Here is a 19,331-nt window from a genome sequence, read left to right as displayed (position 1 = left end):
ACTTCTTTGTCTCAATCTCTCCCAAAGCTTTCATATCTTTGTACAATCTCTCCCCCTTTGTCATCAATTTCCATAAAAGGTGTGCTTCTTATTGATGCAAAGATTTACATATGGGGTACATGGTTGAGGCTTGAATCTTGCATTTTTTATGGACATCACTTGATTGTTGGAATGACACCACTTGTAGCCCTTGAGATACCACACATAAGATCTTCATCCTTGATACCAATTTGTGGGACACCTCCCCCGATGTCATAGCATGGGTCATCCATTTGATAAACTTGAGCTCTTGTAGGTGAGGGATGCATTCTTCATTTGATGATCACTTAAAGTTGAGGATCACTTATGGAACCATCATCTTGCATGATTGATACCACATGTAGATGTAATACCACTTGCAAGAATTTTCTAGTATGGAACCACTTGTTGTATTTATCAATAAAAACCATTTCTTGAACCTTTGCTATCTTCATGAGTACCACTTATAGGATATCACTTGTGAGTTGATCTAGACATCACTTGTGAATTCTTGATGAAATACTTGAGTCTAGATACACTTGAAACAAACAAACTAGATATCCATTTGCATGGTTGTCTTGTGCTTGTACTCTTATCACTATCATGAGCTTCTATGGTTGACTTAAACTAAATTGATTTGCCTAAGCTTCCAAGTTCGGTTTGAACCAATGACAAGCTTCTTCACACCTCTTGCAAGGGTTATCTTGCCAATGTTGTACTTGTCACTTGTTAGCAATCCAAATTAAATCAAGTACCTGGGTTTACTAGCTCATGAACAAATTCATATACTAACCACTAGATCAACTAATTATTCAAGCAATAGTGGTAGGCTATGAATTTAAAACATTTCATTTGTTATGCATGATCCTATGAAGCATGTACTATATGCACTATTCACATACTAGTAAGGGATGAAATGATCATGCACATTACAATGATACCTTTGCTATGTTGGAGTAGAGGATAGTCACATAGATTCTAATTCATTACTCCAATAGCAATATGAAGTCCAATTATAAGCTTAGTGAAGACCAATCATGAATAATGAAATCCATTCTTCACCCATATGATTTGAGAACCACTAATATGATCAAGTGCACTATCTTGTTATGGTTAGCTTGCTTCATCCTTTGATCAATGCTTGCATGAGAGAACTTATTTGGAATACCACTTGAATTGACATGACTAGCTCTCTTTTGGGTGTTGCTTGTTTTTCTTGATCAACCATTTTGATTGCTTCAACTAAGCATCTCAAATGTTCCTTGGATCACCACTTCCATGTTAGCCTTCCAAGCACCACACTTGGTTTACCTACACATAAGCAGCAAACTCCTACACCAGGGAGAAGTGACCTCTCTCCAAAGAACCATTCTTGACACTCACTTGAAATAACTTGATTGATTGATCCAAGTGATGGACTTAACTTGATGAGTAACCTTGATTCCTTCTTTGAGTCATTTTCTTTCTACTTGTTTAAGTCCTTTTCTTTCTACCAAATGATTTCCAATAGTCACTAGAACTTAAACTTCATCTTCATCTTAAGTTTGATCTTGATCTTTCAATTTGAGTACCGAATGTGTGCAAAGTACACTCCACAATTAAATGACCTTGTACTCATAGCTTGTCATACTTCTAGATCATCTCAAAACCAAACTTAGGTGCCTCAATTACTTATAAACATGTTTCAACTTGAGGACCTTTCAATCAAAGAGACTTCAAATAAATCCAGAGAGCTCCCAGAGTCGCTCAACTGCGACTAGACGCGTCCGATGTGGGCGACCGGACGTAGGAGGGGCAATGTCCGGTCGAGTCCAGAGAGCTCCTAGAGCCGCTCAACTATGACCGAACGCATCCGGTCTGACCGACTGAATGAGGCCCTACATCTGGTCCTCTCTAGACCAACACTCACGCCCCATGTCACCATGACCTGATGCTAAATAGTGATTGCTCAGCGTCTGGTCACTGCACCGAGCCAGAGTCCGATCACCTTGGCACTCTACCCGTGCCTGGCCAGAATATCGGACGCGTTCGGTATCGATATCGGATGCTTCTAGTCACATCGGGAACACAGCCACCTAAGTCAGATACCAGACATGTCTGGTCCTCATGTTGGACACATCTGGTCACCCCGTGACCAGCACATTCAACTCCTTTTCTTCACCAACTTCTTTTCCTTTGCAAATGTGCCAACACCACCAAGTGTACAACACCTTATGCACGTGTGTTAGCTTTTCACAAACATTTTTCAAGGAGTTAACCACTCAACTTGCCGCGCCACTCGATCCTAGTGATGATGCAAAGTTAGATCACTCGAGTGGCACTAGATGACCGATATGCAAACAAGTTTTCCCCTCTTGATAGTACGACCATCTATCCTAAACCTGGTCATCAACTTCTCTACACACCTATGACCAGTGAAATAAAATGCCCTAGGTTATACCTTTGCCTTGCGCATTCCATTCCATCTCCTCCAATGTCGATGCAACACATGCACCAACACGATCAACAATAATATGATCCACTTCATATCATCATGTGATCACATTGGTTCATCGATCTTGACTTCACTTGCTTTTCACCATTGCCTTCGTCCATCGGCGCCAAGTCTTGCTCAAGCTTCACCGCCATGCGGTCCATCGCTCTAAAGCCTCCAACTTGCCCTTCATGCTTGCAACCAGTTCAACAAGCCAAGTCATGTCTTGATCTTCTCCACCTTGATCACATGACTCAATGTTATGTCTCATGTGCAATGAGCTCCTTCATCATCACATGTGTGAGCTTTGCAACATCTCCGAGCCATTTCCACCTTCATGGCATATGTTGCTCACACACATGTACCTGTGGACTAATCACCTATGTATCTCACATAAACACAATTAGTCCACCTAGGTTGTCACTCAATTACCAAAAGTATACAAGGACCTTTCATCGGTCCAAAGAGATCCATATGTATTAGCTCCAATGGTTGCTTGGTGGTCATGATGCTCTTTGGTGGGTGAGGTGCTCCAACTTGCTTTCTGGCTTGACAAGCGCTACAAATCCTATCTTTCTCAAAGTGAACATTTGTTAGTCCAAGGATGTGTTCATCTTTTAGAAGTTTGGCCAAGTTCCTCATCCCAACATGGGCTAGTTGGTGATGCCAAAGCCAGCCCATGCTAGATTTTGCCACTAAACAAGTCTCAAGCTTAGCTTTACTTTTGTTGAAATCAACTAAGTAAAGCTTATTCTTTAATTGACCCATAAAGACAATAGAGGAATCCTCCCTTCTAAAGACTTCCACACCCTTATCCAAAAATAAATAATTATAGCCCATCTCACACAATTAAGAAATGGACAACAAATTGTAACTCAACAAATCAACATGTAATACATTTGTAATTGAATGCTCAAGGGTTATAGCAACTTTACCGAGACCAATAACATCCCCTTTGAATTGTCTCCAAAGACAATATTTTCATTTGAGTGCATCATCGGGGAATATGATGAGAACATACTCCTTTCTCTGGTCATATAATTTGTACATCCCCTATCAAGCACCCAACTTGATCCACCGAAGGAGTATGCCTATAAAACAAGTTTAGTTGCTAGATTTAGGTCCCCAATTTGATTTGGAGCCTTGCATGTTAGTCACAAGAATCTTAGAAACCCAAATAGAAGTATTCCTATATATGTTGGTTTCCTTTCCAACATATTTTGCCACCACTTTTCCACTGCTGTTGTTCCTCAAAACAAAGCTTGATGTTAAGCTTTGTCGAGGTGCATAAGTCTTCGGTTGGTAGGCATACTTATTCTTGGTGGCCCACACTGATTCCTTAGGCTTCTAGAAAACTTGTTTCTTCTGGTACACCTTCTTCTTGGGCTTAGTTTGATCAGGAATAGAATTGGTAGCCTTCCCATTTTTGTGGGGCGCGGCACTGCCACCCTTCACTGCAGCACTGCCGCTGTGCGGCACTTCTGCTCTAGGACGCTGCACTACCATGGTCTGTGCAAGCTAATCTATACCAAATTTGCCCTTTCTCTCAAACTGCACATACTCAAAGCCATTCACTATCCTTCTTCCATTTGTCTTGGCTCCTTTTGTGTGACCGAGCCCATGCTTGATTGAGGGATGCCTTCCTTGCTTGAATTGTGGCCCTTTTGATTCATCAACCTTCTTATCATTGGATTGGGTCACACTTATCCACCCTTTTCCAATGACTTCATTGAGACTAGCAATCTCCTTTCTCATAGCTTCCATGTTTGCAAGGTTAGTGGAATAAGCATTCAAGTCAAGATTAAAATATTTTCCACAACCTTGACTAGTAGAGGGAGTAGAGGTTTTGTTTGCCTTAGTGAGATGTGAGTTGCTATCCCAAAGAATGCTATATTGCATCTCAAGTTCTTTATGCTTTTCATCTAAGTCACAATACTTTTTCTTGAGAGCTTTATTTGCTTTCTTTGTGATAGCATGGTCCTTTTGCTCTTTGGCCAAGGCCTCGCGCAAGGATTCCACCTCACTTCTCTCTAATGCAAGAGCTTCTTTGCTAGCAATGTAGAGATCCTCTTGTTGAATAAGAGTCTCTTCTCTAGATTCTAGCTCAGCTTGGACACTCTCTAAATCCTCCATTAGCTTAGTGATGAATAATTTGGTCTTTCCATCCAAATTTTTAGTTATCATGTTTATTTCTTCATCACTAGATTCATCATCACTAGAGCTATCACTAATATCACTACTAGAGATATCACTAGGAGGTGGAGGAGATTTAGCCTTTGATTTGGATTTTACCTTCTCATGCTTTGCCATGAGATAAGTGTGAGGGGAGTAGTTGTCATCATCGGATATGTTGTTGAAGAGCCTTGGTGTAGGGGATGACTTGTGAATAGCAATGGTTGCAATCTTCTCATCCTCTTCACTTGTGCTCTCTTTAGTTGAGTCCCATTCATGCCTAATGTGAGTCTCTCCCATGTTTTTCTTGCTCTTCCTACATTCGGCCTTGTCCTCTTTCTTGTCCTTCTTGTATTTGTTGTCCTTGATCTCATATGGACACTTGGCAATGAAGTGATTGGTGCTTCCACAATTATAGCATGTCCTCTTTTTCTTGTTTGGGAGGCTTCTCTTTACTACCTTGTAGCCTTGCTTCTTTAGCCCCTTGTGAAACCTCCTCATAAAGAGAGCAACATCATCAATCTTCTCATATTGATCATCATAATTTTCACTTTCACTTGAAGATGATATGGTCTCTACTCTTTCTTAAACTTGCTTGCTTGCTTTGGGCTTGCTAGTTGAATCTTGTTGGTTGATCTTGGACTTGCTTGTAGAGCCTTGCTTGCTTGATTTGTTGGCCTTGAGAGCTACATCTTTGATCTTGATGCCCTCAAGCTTTTCTTGCAATTCTCCAAGTTTCTTTCTCTCATTTGCTTCTTCTCTTTGCATGTCAAAGGTCAAGATCCTCCCAAGTATATCATTTGGTGTGAAGTACTCAAACTTCTTGTCTCTAATTAGAGTGACTATGGTCTCATTTCTAGGTGAATAAGCTTCCAATATAATCTTGACAACGTTGTGATCATCTAGATCATCACAACCATAGCGTCTAATCTTGCCCACCATTGTCATCAATCTATCAAACATCTCTTGTGGCCCCCCTCCATCCCAGATTACAAACCGGTTGAGCTTTAACATCAACAAGTCAATTCTTGTCTTTCTCACTTTGTCAACCCCTTCATGTGCTAGATGCAAAGTGTCCCATATTTGCTTGGCAACATCAACTCCAATCACTCTATTATACTCATCACCATCCAAGGAACTAAGCAACACACTTGTGGCTTGACCATTGAGGTGAATGATTCTCATCTCTACTAGTGTTGGGTTCTTGGGATCAACCGGTGGCTCAAATCCATTGCAAACAATCTCCCAAATGCCAGGGTGAAGACCTATAAGATAGACTATCATCAAGTGCTTCCACTTGGCAAAGTTAGTCCTATTGAAATGAGGTAACTTGCTCGCGGGCACATTGATGAAAGACCTCTGATCATGGTTAGTCATAGGAATAGAACAATAGTTAAAAGATACGGCGGCATATTTGTTATTGTCGGCCTTGCCCTTTCCTTTCTTCTCCTTCTTGTTCCCCTTCGACACTTGGTATGACTCATCATCATCTCCATCTTCAGAACTACTTGATATGCTTGATGATGTACTTGTTGCCTTCTCTTCTTCTTCCTTCTTCTTCCTAGCTTCTCTTCTTTTTCTTCTTGCTTCTCGCTTGAGCCTTCTTTCTTCTTTTCTTTGCTTCTTATCCTCTAACCGATGTTCCTCCTTCTTCTTCTCTCTTGCTTCTCTTTTTAGCTTTCTTGCCTCCTTCCTTCTCTCATTCTCATTGAGAGCTCTTTCGGCATCGATAGTCTCAAGATGTGGTAGTGTGGTGTTGCTTGCTATCGACGTGCTCAGCTCGTTGCTGTTTGTGTAGACATCCACCCGCTTCACGCCACTAGTTCCTCCTCCGGGCTCCATACCTCACACGGTGAAGCGTTTATGAGGTAACATGGCTCTGATATCACTTGTAGGATCTTTTGTTGGCCTAGAGGGGGGGTGAATAGACCTGTCAAAACAAACTCTCAAACTTTTATCAATTTCACCCTATGGCACTGCCGCTTTGGAGGATGGCACTATTGGACTGCAGTACTACCAGATCAGAACAGTGGCACTGCCGCACCTATAGACAACTTCGAATCATAGTTCAAAATCAGTGAACGGAAACTTAGATCGGAGAAATTTCTCAGCCTACTGCAGGTATGATAATCACAAATCAAGAGCTAGAAGTTGTAGGAACACCACACACAAGTAGATCAACTAGAAACCCTAGAAATCACCTCAACCAACAATATGAAATGCAAGTAATGTAAATCAAGCACAAGTGACATAATGATTTATCCCGTGGTTTGGCTTGCCACCAAGGGTTGCCTACCTTCATGTTGTTGAGGTTAGCCACTAAGGCTTAGGGATTTCCAACCCTTCCTTGTTCTCAAGTCAAGAGACTTAACTCTTGAGATGAGGGGTGAGTTTACTAGCTTCAAGAGATGGTTACAAACCTTCCGGGGCTGCCACACAAGTTGGCAAGCTCCATGGGTGACGCTCTAGCCGGCTAGGAGCCAAGCTCCAAGAGTAACAAACACAACCGCTGGCCAAAACATAAACCAAGTGCTCTTTTGAGTTGAGGAATTAATGGAGCTGCTCTCTAATCGAGTTTTGGATCCTTTTCTCTCAAGGATTGATGGGGAAATCAATGGATTTGCTTGAGGGCTCAAGGTCACTAATGGAGGAAGAGAGAGAGAGAGGGCTCCTTTTCTGTTTTGGGCATGCTGGAATGAGTAGGAGGAAGAAGATAACTGTTGGGAAGGAAGAGGATGGGTATAAATACCCCCTCAGCCCCAACGGTCACTTAAGTCACGGCAGTGCCTCTCTTCAAGTGCGGCAGTGCCGCACCTATCAAGACAGTAAGGGTAAGAGTGAAGTTTAGGTTGTCTTGGCTATGAATCTGAGGATGCATGTGTATGTTTGAGCACTTGGTAGCATATGTTAGCTTAAGCATTGTGTCCTCCTTTATAGTACGACTTTTTCTATACTCAAATTCAAAATATAAAAGAATTTAAACCTCCTTTGAGTTTGAAGCCATCAACATTTGTAATTGGGGGCTCCTCCATTTCATGTAGCATCCTCGAATATAAATTTCCTGTGTGTCATCTCGATAAATCTCATTAGTTCTCTAATTACGTGGTCATTATCACCAAAAACCACAATTAGGGTTTGATTGCACTTTCACGTATCTTTGCACAATCTCTCCCCCTTTGTCATTAATTTCCATAAAAGATATGCTTCTTTTTTATGCAAATGCTTGCATTTGGGGTAGATGGTTGACACTTGAATCTTACATTTTTTATGGACACCACTTGTATAGCTCTTTAGACACCATGTGTAGGATCTTGTGACCTTGATACCAATTGTAGTGGGACTCCTCCCCCTATGTCCAAACATGGGTCATGACACTTGAGAATCTTGAACTCTTGTAGATGAGGAAAGCATCTTTCACTTGATGATCACTTAAGGTTGAGGATCACTTGTGGAACCACCATCTTATATGAATGATACCATATGTAGAGATGTGATACCACGTGTGTGATTGATTTGTCAATAAAAATCATTTCTTGAACATTTGCTATCTTCATGAGTACCACTTGTAGGATATCACTTGTAAGTTGATCTAGACATCACTTGTGGAGTCTTGATGAAAGATCATTTGAGTCTAGATACTACTTGAAACAACCAAACTAGATATCTATTTGCATTGTTGTCTTGTGCTTGTACTCTTGTCACTTATCATGAGCTTCTAAGTTGACTTGAACTAAATTGATTTGCCTAAGCTTCTAAGTCTGGTTTGAACCCTCTTTAAGCTTCTTCACACTCATTTGGAGGTTATCTTATCGAGGTTGTACTTGTCACTTGTTGGCAATACAAATTAAATCAAGTACTTTGGTTCACTTGCTCATGAACAAATTTATATACTAACCACTAGATCAATTAATCATTCAAGCAATAGTGGTAGGCTATGAATTTAAAACTTTCATTTGTTATGCATAATCCTATGAAGTATGAATTATATGCACTAACCACATACTAGTAAGGGATGAAATGATCATGCACATTACAATGATACCTTTGCTATGTTGGAGTAGAGGTTAGTCATATAGGTTCCAATTCATTATTCTAATAGCAATGTGAAGTCCAATTCAATAGCTTGGTGAAAACCAATCATCAATATAAAATCCATTCTTCACCCATATGAAATGAGAACCGCTAATATGATTAAGTGCACTATCATAATGTGGTTGACTTGCTTCATTCTTTGATCAATGCTTGCATGAGAGAACTATTTGGAATACCACTTGAATTTCCATGACTAGCTTTCTTTTGGGTGTTGCTTGCTTTTCTTGATCAACCCTTTTGATCGCTTCAACTAAGCATCTCAAATGTTCTTTGGATCATCACTTTCATGTTAGCCTTTCAAGTACCACACTTGGTTTTACCTACACATAGGCGGCAACCCCCTACACTAGGGAGAAGTGACCTCTCTCCAAAGAACCATTCTAGATACTCACTTGAATTGACTTTGTTTGATTGATCCAAGTGATGGACTTAACTTGTTAAGTAACCATGAATCCTTCTTTAAGTCCTTTTCTTTCTACTTGTTTAAGTCCTTTTCTTTCTACTAAATGATCTCCAATGATCACTAGAACTTAAACTTTATCTTTATCTTGAGCTTGGTCTTGATCTTTAATTTGAGTACCAAATATGTACCAAGTACACTCCACAATCAAATGGCCTCGTGCTCTTTGCTTGTCATGCTTCTAGATCATCTCAAAACCAAACTTAAGTGCCTCAAACATTTATAAACATGATTCCAACTTGAGGACCTTTCAATCAAAGTGACTCTTAATCAATCCAATAAATGTCACTTTTCTGGCAGATTCTATACTCTTCAAAGAAAAATCTATATCTCCCAATGTACAGATCCAAATATCACGAAATTTAGTGGAAATTTGATTCACTAAGTCATCTAGCAGTTGTAAAAATTTGGGCTTCATTTAACTTCTATATTTCTACCAGATTTCAATTCTTCTACCACTGCTACATGCTGAAAACTGTTGCACTATGGCTGACAAGATCCACTCCAAAACCGAAGCATCTCTTATCCAATTCTCATAAAATTTGTACAACATCTTATACCATAAGTCTAGAGCATGTACACCAATTTTTATGCCAATCCAATAAGTTTTGATCACTCAAACATGGCTAAGATCACAGCTCACTCAAATTTTCAATATAGGACAGGTTTCAATCACTTGAGCTATATTTCATCAAATGTGAATCAAACTTGAAAGTAACTTGTTTGAATACTTTCATAATACATATATCCATTCAATCCTCTTACTAAAAGTCATCTCATGAATTTATCCAACACAAATCAATCCAAAATTGATTACTTGGTTCACTCATGATCACCCATAACAAGCTTCAACTCAATTATTTGCAAGCCATCTAATATTCCATTAAATCACCACAACTTGAATATGACACTTGTATGTTGATAGCACTTGGACTTCACTTAATTTTCACTTGGCATTGGGTTTGGATGTGCACTAAGCTTCATAACTTGACTCAATATATGATGAACAATGTGAGATCAATTGAATCAAGCCTCCAATGCCATGGTACCTACAAACATTCATCCACTTTTTTATGGTAACCAAACAAGTTTGGGTCCTCTCAAATTAGGAGCAACATACTTAGGCATAGCCTTAGTATGAATAGAGGGATGTTTTGCAATTGCAACCAATAAGGTACTATTGCTATCCTTTCTAAGCACATCAAGATCATCAATTGAAATGGATTTAGAATTTTTACCTAGGGAACATGAATGAGCCATGTGTCCCCTTTCCCGGCATGAGTAGCACTTTCTTTTTGATTGAGCCTTCTATTCCTTGCTCATGTGGTGCTTCTCATTGCCTTGCCTCTCATGATTGCTTGAACCTTCTTCTCAAGCTTGGTAGGACACCTCGAGGCAAAGTGTCCTATATCTTCACACTTGAAGCACTTGATGTGAGCATACATCTTCTTCTCATCTTGAGTCTTGCTCATCATCTTGGCATCTTAAATTTGCATTGGATGCCTTGCCTTTCCACCCCTTCTTGTCTTCCTCTTCTTCTTCATCAAGTCACCACCATCTTCATGGTTGATCTTGATTTGCACTTGGGGCTTGTTTTCTTGCTCAACTTGTGGTTTTAGTTGAGGCTTCACTTGTTGCTTCACTAATTCCTTGGTTAGGCACATAGAGGTGAGGTGACCCCATGTGCGGCACTTGAAGCACTTGACATGCTTGAGTCTCTCTTCTTCTTTCTTTAACTTGAGCTTTTCTTCATTTGAGCACCCATTTGCAAGGTGTCCCGCTTTATGACACCGGTGGCACATTGAGTGAGACAACTTCAATTGTAGTTGCTTCTTCATCTTCTTTGCCCTTTTTTCTTTCGCCCTTTGTCATCTTCCTTTTGAAGCCAAGGCCACTCTTATCACCAAAGTTTCTTTGAGTCTTCAACATGTGCTCAAAGGTGACTTTTGAGTTGTAGCACCTCTCTAACTTGTTGCTCAATTTCTTCACTTCATTCTTGAGCTCATTGTTCTCCTTCAAAAGGTTAGTCTCACAAGACAAGAAAGTAGAACAAACATCTATATGTGAAAAGCATGGCATTTCTAATAAATCATCACAAGAGGTGGATACATGCTTCTTTCCTACATCATAAGAGTTAGTCACATGTTACAATTGATCACTTGACTTATGTGATGAGCTCTCATTCCTTTTAAGTTTCTTTAAAAATACTTTAATGAGAGAAGCATGTTGTTCCAATAATTCTTCATGAGATGCAAGTAGTGTCTCATGATTCAATTTTAGCTCACCATGTGAAGATTTAAAAACATCAAGTAAGTGCTTATGTTCTTCACATGAGTTCTTTAGAAATGAGTTTTCATTTTCCAATTTCAATGTTTTAGCTTTCTCATTTTCTAAAGATATGGTCATGCTAGCAAGTCTACTAACAAGCTCATCATATGAATCAACATGATCAACCACATTATCATCATGTACCTTTGTGTCACCTTGTGACATGAAGCAATGTGGTGATGATGGAGAGCTTATAGTAGCATCACTTTCATAGCCCGAGCATGAACCATCATCATCACCATCAAGTGTACATGGGGTAGCATCATCATTTGCATCACTTGTGGCATCATCATCAATGTTGTTAAGTGATCTAGTGGTATGATCATCATCATCACTTGACCATGAGGTGGAGCAGTCTTCCACAATCACCAAATCATGGTCATGCTCAACACCCTTATGTGCATCTTCCTTAGGCTCATCCTCCTTCTTGAACTTACCATCATCCTCCTTCAGTGCGTTTTAAGGGTCTCTCTTTGTGAAGTCGTTTTATTTTACCTAGTTTGGTAGAAAAAGGCTTCAAACTGCTCCTAAAGTCGGTGGAGTAGCCCTACCAAATAGGGCCAAAGATTGTTTTGCAACCATAACAGTTTTGTGCTCTCAATGTTCTACCATATTGACTTGATTATTCAAAAAAAAAAGAATTTTGCAAATATAAAAGATAAAGTTAGTTCATTGGCACATAAGGATTTGTGAAAAGAGAGAGAGAGAGAGATCTGAAGATGAAGTCAGTTCATTGGCACACAAGGATTTGCAGAGAGAGAGAGAGTTGCGTCATCATTTTCTTCGTGTTGCTATAGCATTGAAATAGATGTGATGCCCAAAAGGTAAAAACAAAAAGCATAGTATTCTTGTTTGCAATCAAATACTTATATGGAGTCATGGTGAAAAATAACATTTTTGCTCAAATTCGTAGAAGACCTACGCATCTTTTATATCAAGAGAGAAAATGTGCGCATCTTTTATATGAAAAGATAATGTCATTTGAAGAAACCTTCGCCCGTTTTTTATAGGTGTATTTTTAACTTGACCCTACAGTAGTTTTTCACTAACAAATCAATGTCATATCAAAAGATCTTTGAAAGATTGGATTTATTCATATAGGTATTATTGCCTCTCTTTTTTTGCAAGGATAGGTATTATTGCCTCATGTAAGGCGTTTTGTTTGTTCTAAATTAAAAAGTCTTCTAAGTTCATTCAAGTATATAGAAAACGTAGTAACAACTTACAACACTAAATTAGTTGCATTAAATATGCCAAATTTAATCAAGCTTAAATAAGGCAAACTTAGGATAAACATAAAACACCATGTATTTTTTAATCAAAGTATTACACACTATTCATGCATATAATTTTAACTTTAATAGAATCCAAAATTTGATGAAGTTTATTAATCCCAAGTGTAGCGATTACTTTGGAGATCTCAGAAAAAAGAAAATATATGGCTAGAGCATCTCCAGAAGTTTGATATAGTTTACTTGCTGAACTATTAGATCTAGTAAGTTAATAGAAGAAAGAAATAACAACGAAAAATGTGTAGCCTAATGGTTACAAGAATATTAGTACGTAGGGTCGAGATGGCGGACTACAAGGGGTGAATAGTCCTTTCTAAAACTTAATTGCGTTGGCTAATCGAAACAAATGTGGAATTAAAACTATCGGTCTAGCCAAGACTACACCCCTCTATCTAAGTTCACAAGCACCTTATAAAGATCCTAAAGAGGCAACAAAGGTGTCGGGCTAGCTAGAGCTCACCTAATCAATTCTAGAGCAAGGTCACACAAACCTATGCACTAGTACTTCATACAACCAGGGGAGCTCCTACACAACTAGTGATGCAAAAGCACAAAGCCACCTAAGCTCACTAGCAATGCTCAATAACAAGGCTACAGAAGCCAAATTATAGAGCACAAAATACTTAGCTACACAAACTAAGTAATGTGACTAACAAGGTTACTAAAACCAAATTAGCCACCTAAGGGAGCTACTTCTATGCTACACAAACAAGAAGGCAACTAGCAAGCTACTAAAGCTAAGCTAGTCACAAGAGCAACTACACAAGCACAATGTATGAAGTATAAATACAAGCTTGTGTTGCATGGAATGCAAACCACCGAGAAGATGATGAAGACAATGTTGACACTGTGATTTTCTCCTGAGGTTCACTTGGTTGCCACCAAGCTACGTCTCCGTTGTGTCGACCGCTCACTTGATGGTTTGGTGGTTAATTGGCATCACCCACCAAGCCCGCACGTTGGGCACCACAAGAACTACCCCGAAAGTGAGGGTAGCTCAATGACACGCTCAACTAGAGTTGCTCTTCGTGATCCCCGCGGGGTGAGCACAATCCCCCTCACAAATCCTCCTCCAGAGCATCGCATAATCTTCTCGTGTGCTTCAATGGAGTCACAAGCCACCAAGTCGTCTAGGAGGTGACAACCTCCAAGAGTAACAAGCACCACAGGCTTACAACTCGAACACCTAGTGCCACTCGATGCAACCTCAAGATGCAATCACACTAGAATCACTCACTCGATTAGATGATCACTATCAAGCACAAGTGAGTTAGAGGGCTCCCAAGCACACCTATACAAGCCACCAAGGCTCAAGAGTGCTCGGCTAGCAGCCAAAGGTAGGTCAACACTTCAATTTATAGCTCCAAGGACTAAACTAGCTGTTACCCCTTCACTAGGCTTTCTGCGCATTGACCAGACGCGCAGGTCCACTAGACTGGACATGCTAATCCCTGCGTCCGGTCGCTGCCGCGCTTCCATGTGTCACTAGCCGTTTGAACTAACCGTTGCCGCCAATGGCTATCTCCTACGCACGCTAGTGGTCACTGATCGGACGCACTGCTTGGCTTGACCTGACATTGCCCTAAGTCGCATCCGATCACTTCTAGTAACGATCCAGAGAAGCTTTTACGTGACCGAATGCGTCCTCTCCTGCACGACCGAACGTAGACCAGTGTCCCATCAACTCTGCGCCCACGCATGAACTCTAGTGCCTCCTACATCACCGTATGTCACCTATGACCGAACTCAGGCCCTGCGCGTCCAGTCACTTTTACTATACAGCATCTGGTCACTTGACCAAGACCACACCCAACTGCTGCCACTGATCAGACACGCCGATCCTGCCGAGGCCAGCGTCTGGTCACTCACAGTGACACCTTCTCGCCTCCGTTTCTTCACCGAGTTGATCCTTATCAACTCCAACTTCTTCTCCTTTATAAATATGCCAGCAGCACCAAGTGTACACCACCATATGTATGTGTGCTAGCTTTTCACAAATATTTTTAAGGAGTTAGCCACTCAACTTACCACGCCACTCAATCCTAACACGTATGTAAAGTTAGATCGCTCAAGTGGCACTAGATGACTGATAAGCAAATGATAAGCAAACAAGTTTGCCCCTCTTGATAGTACAACCATCTATCCTAAACTTGGTCATACACTTCTCTACACACCTATGACCGGTGAAATAAAATGCCCTAGGTTATACCTTAACCTTGCGTATTCCATTCCAACTCCTTCGATGTTGGTGCAACACATGCACCAATATGATCGACAATGATATGATCCACTCCACATCATCACATGACTGTATTGGTTCATCGATCTTGACCTCACTTGCTCTTCACCGTTGCTTCGGTCTATCAGTGCTAAGTCATCACTCAACTTGCCCTTCACACTTGCAACTGGTCCATCGAGCCAAGTCATGTCTTGATCTTCTCCACCCTGATCACATGACTTAATGTCATGTCTCATGTGCAATGAGCTCCTTCATCATCACATGTGTGAGCTTTGCAACATCTTCGAGCCATCTTCACTATTATGGCATATGTTGCTCACACTTATACTTATGGACTAATTATCTGTGTATCTCATTCAAACACATATTAGTTCACCTAAGGATGTCACTCAATTACAAAAACCAAACAAGGACCTTTCATAGTAGCACCTCGTGGGTCCTAGGTTCGACTTCCTCCGTGAAACAATATTCCAGGATTTTAACGTTGTTGTGCTTTCAGTGGTAGATGATGTTCTTGTCGATGGCGACGATTTCCGATCACTAGTACACAGAACATTTGTACTGACGGTTCTAAACCTATTTTTACTGGCGCTTTTATCCACCGCCAATGTGAAAGACCAGTGAAAATCATGAACTTCACGGGCATTTTTTCAGAGAAACGCCACTACAAATAATTTACATTGTTGTTTTCTTAAGAAAACCATCACTACAAATAATTTACACTGGCTGTTTTCTTAAAAACCGCCACTACAAATGATTTTCAAAAATTACAAATCAGGCTCAAAAAATAGCAAAATAATTTTTTCGCAAGAATCTTTTCTTAAGAAAATCGTCACTACAAATGATTTACACTGGCTGTTTTCTTAAGAAAACCACCACTACAAAATATTTTCAAAAATTGCAAATTGGGCCTAAAAATAGCAAAAAAATTCACAAGAAATCCATGCATATGCGCGACCCTAAGGAATTGAACTCAGCACCTCAGCCTCGCACATTACACCCCTTACCACTGCACCCCAAAGCCACTTATGACTAAATAGTAGAAATATACCCTTAGTATTCACTACCGCAGATTTTAAAATTAAGATTTAAAACCCTAAATAGATTCAAATGAAAAAAAAAATCAACTACAAACTTTTAAATCTTGTTGAGATCTACAACTTTACTTTTGATCGTTTTCCCATCGGAGGCCATTTGAGAAATTCAAAAAATATAAATTTTAAAATCATTAATCTTAAAACATAATTTTTGCACCCTAAATGATTTTAAATGAAAAAGTGGTCAACTACAAAGTTGTAGACCTTTTTGAATCCTACAATTTTTTTTCAGACCATTTCTCCATCCGAGATCATTTAAAAAACTCAAAAAATTAATTTTAAATTATTTATAGTGGCGTAAACCTAAGAAAACAGCCAGTAAAAATGAATTTACCCTGACGGTTCATGGTCTGGACCCATAATTTTATTTCTATTGATGCTTATAGATTACGAACCACCATTTAAAAAAATGACCATCACCAGGAGAAATCGTCGTTATACTAGTGGGTTTAGTCTTCAAAGATGCTCGTTGGGGTAAGTTTTTGTTTGTGCGTTCATAGGAGTAAAAAAAATAAAAAAAATAGCAACTTAAATTTTATCCTTCTCCAATAGTGTAATAGTTTTGCATTGGAAACCCCAAAATTATTTCTACTCAACCAAACCTTTTTTAATAGTTTCTTTGTATTTTATCGCTTTCTCACCTGACATCCTTTATTTTCTTAATTTACTCACGCGTCCAATTTATCGTGATCTCTAGAGAAAAAACGCCCGATGGGGAGGGGAGTGGATACGGAGTTCTTCTAGTCCTAAAAATTTACAAGTTACAGAGGATACTCCCTCCGTACTGGGAAAAGAAATCGTTTTAGGTGTTAGAGAGGATTTGCACAAATGAAGTCGTTTTAGAAGTATTTGATAACTTTTAATTTTTATCAAGGCGCTCTTTTACCAGATTGTTGAAGGGGATTTTTTTCTTACAAGTTAGAGAGGATATTTGGTAACTTTTAATTTTAATTAAGAAGCTCTTTTACCAAACTAAAAAATCAAAAATAGGAGTTCATCGGATGTCTCGAAGAGACGTTGTTTTTTTAAAAAAACAGTTGTTTTACAAAACTGTCATGCCCTTAAAAAAGACGAATCCTAAATAGCGAAAACAAATACGTGGAACAAAAACCTCGTTCTCAGCAATTGGGCCGGCCCAGAACTGGTCGGCGCTGTGCTCGTCTTCCCCCAAATCGTCCCCAGTCTCGCCGTCGAGGGTTAAGCCAACTCCTCTTCCCCGCTCGCGCCGGCGCCGGCGCCGCCCTTCTCACGGCCGCCTCTCCCCCCACGGCAGGCTCAAGCTGTGGAGCTCAGTAAGCCCCATTCCCCTACCGCCCATCTTTCGTCCCATTTCCGTACCCTTGACTGGTTTGCTATTTTTCAATTCTGCGATGAGACCATGCTTCTAACTCAGCAAAATGCTTCGCCATTTTTCGAAATCTCGCGCCGTCTTCGATCTAGCAGCGCCACTCTTCTAGCAATCGAACATGATTTTGTGTAGATGGATATTTTTTTAGGAAAAATGTATTTTTATTTATTTGTTTTGCTGGGTTGTTTGGTCCTCTAACGGGAGGAACTACTCTGAGCAGGGCATGCCATGAAGCTTGAGGATGCCTTCAGGAAGCGCGCTCGCTTAAGTGGTGTCGTCGGTGGGTCCTCGACCGGCGGCCCGGACCGGCTGAGCTCTCTGCCGGACTGCCTCCTCCATACCATCATGTCCTTCCTGCAAGCCCGGCAGGCGGTCCAGACATGCATGCTGTCCACACGGTGGAGGCACCTCTGGTGCTCGGTGCCGTGCCTCGACATCGACTTTGATGAGTTCAAGACAGTGCCTGTTTCTGACAACAACTCAGGCTCGGGTGCCGACCACAACTCTGGCTCCGGTGGCGACAACAACTCTGGCTCCGGTGGTGAGGACATCTCTGATTCTGACAGCGACGACAACTCCGATTCCAGTGATGACGACAGCTCTAGCTCTGACAGTGATACCTCTGATTCCGACAGTGACAGATGGCATGTCGATCCTGACAACAGCCACAAGGACTGGGAGCACTTCACCAACTACAAGGACTGGGAGAATTTTGAGAATTTTGCCGTGACCCTGATGCGTCGCTGTAACATTGCACAGTTGGATTCATTCCGGCTGCATATTGACCGATTCAGAGCACCGGAGTTTGGCAATAGACTGGCAGCAGGATGGCTCTGTCGTGCCATGAAATACTGCACCCCAGATCATGCCAGTCAACAGGGATTGAGCTCTGGTTCCTGGCGCCTCAAAAGGCTGCATCTCTGCTATGTACTTCTCGATAATGATTTTCTGAAGCATGTTAGTTCAGTGTGCCGCTCTTTGGAGGATTTGGAGCTGGACAATTGCATTTGTCAAATTCAGTCAATCACCTCTGATTCGTTGAAGAGACCCTGGTTCTGAAAAAATGTGGATGGCGCAATCTTTCTGAGATTATATCACCCACACTGAAGACATTGGTTATTGATGGTGGCTCAAATACTGATGACTGTGTGCTTGTTATCATGGCCCCCTCTGTTGCGTATCTGCATCTGGCTATGCATGTTGGCCACTTTAGTGGTGGTGGTGTTTCATTAAATGAGGTGCCATCCGTTGCCAAGGCATTGATTCATCTATGGGGTCACCGATATGGTTCTGCCAGAACTAAAATTGGTGATCAATTCAGGCTTCTCTGTAGCATATCTAATTCGATAAATTTAGAATTGTCGGGTGTTGGATCAACAGTATGCCTTCACTGTCTCTTGCAATGTTCCATTTATTCACTCCCATAATGTTACTGTGCTATCGAATCTAATGTACTGCAGGTGCTCGGTAAGGACCCAGATTCCAAGAATTCAAGAACCTGAGGAACTTATTGCTGTACAACTGTGATCTCAGTGATGACTTCAAGACATTGGTATTCTTTCTTCGGAGTTCTCCTATTCTTGAGAAACTCACTTTGCAGTACTGCAAGGTAAACTGTTGTTTGGTTTTTAACTTAATGAACATAGTTCCTTGTCTTACATCTTTTATGCTGGCCACAGTTCCCAAAATATTCTAACAGAAAGAAAGGAACACCCATACTCAACAAGACCTCATCTTCTGAGCTGGGTGGACTGGATTTGCTCTGTGAGAACCTCAAGGTTGAAATCATATATGGCTATAGCTATGGACCCC

General features: G+C 40.6%; 1 pseudogene; it reads left to right on the top strand.

The window, feature by feature from the left end:
- Positions 1–17,308: 17,308 nt before the first annotated feature.
- Positions 17,309–19,331, top strand: LOC136485364 (uncharacterized; annotated as a pseudogene).

Source organism: Miscanthus floridulus, chromosome 10 (genome assembly GCF_019320115.1).
Source record: "Miscanthus floridulus cultivar M001 chromosome 10, ASM1932011v1, whole genome shotgun sequence".
Taxonomy (NCBI): domain Eukaryota; kingdom Viridiplantae; phylum Streptophyta; class Magnoliopsida; order Poales; family Poaceae; genus Miscanthus; species Miscanthus floridulus.
The sequence above is the reverse complement of the archived record's forward strand: the minus strand, read 5'-3'. Positions and strand labels throughout refer to the sequence as shown.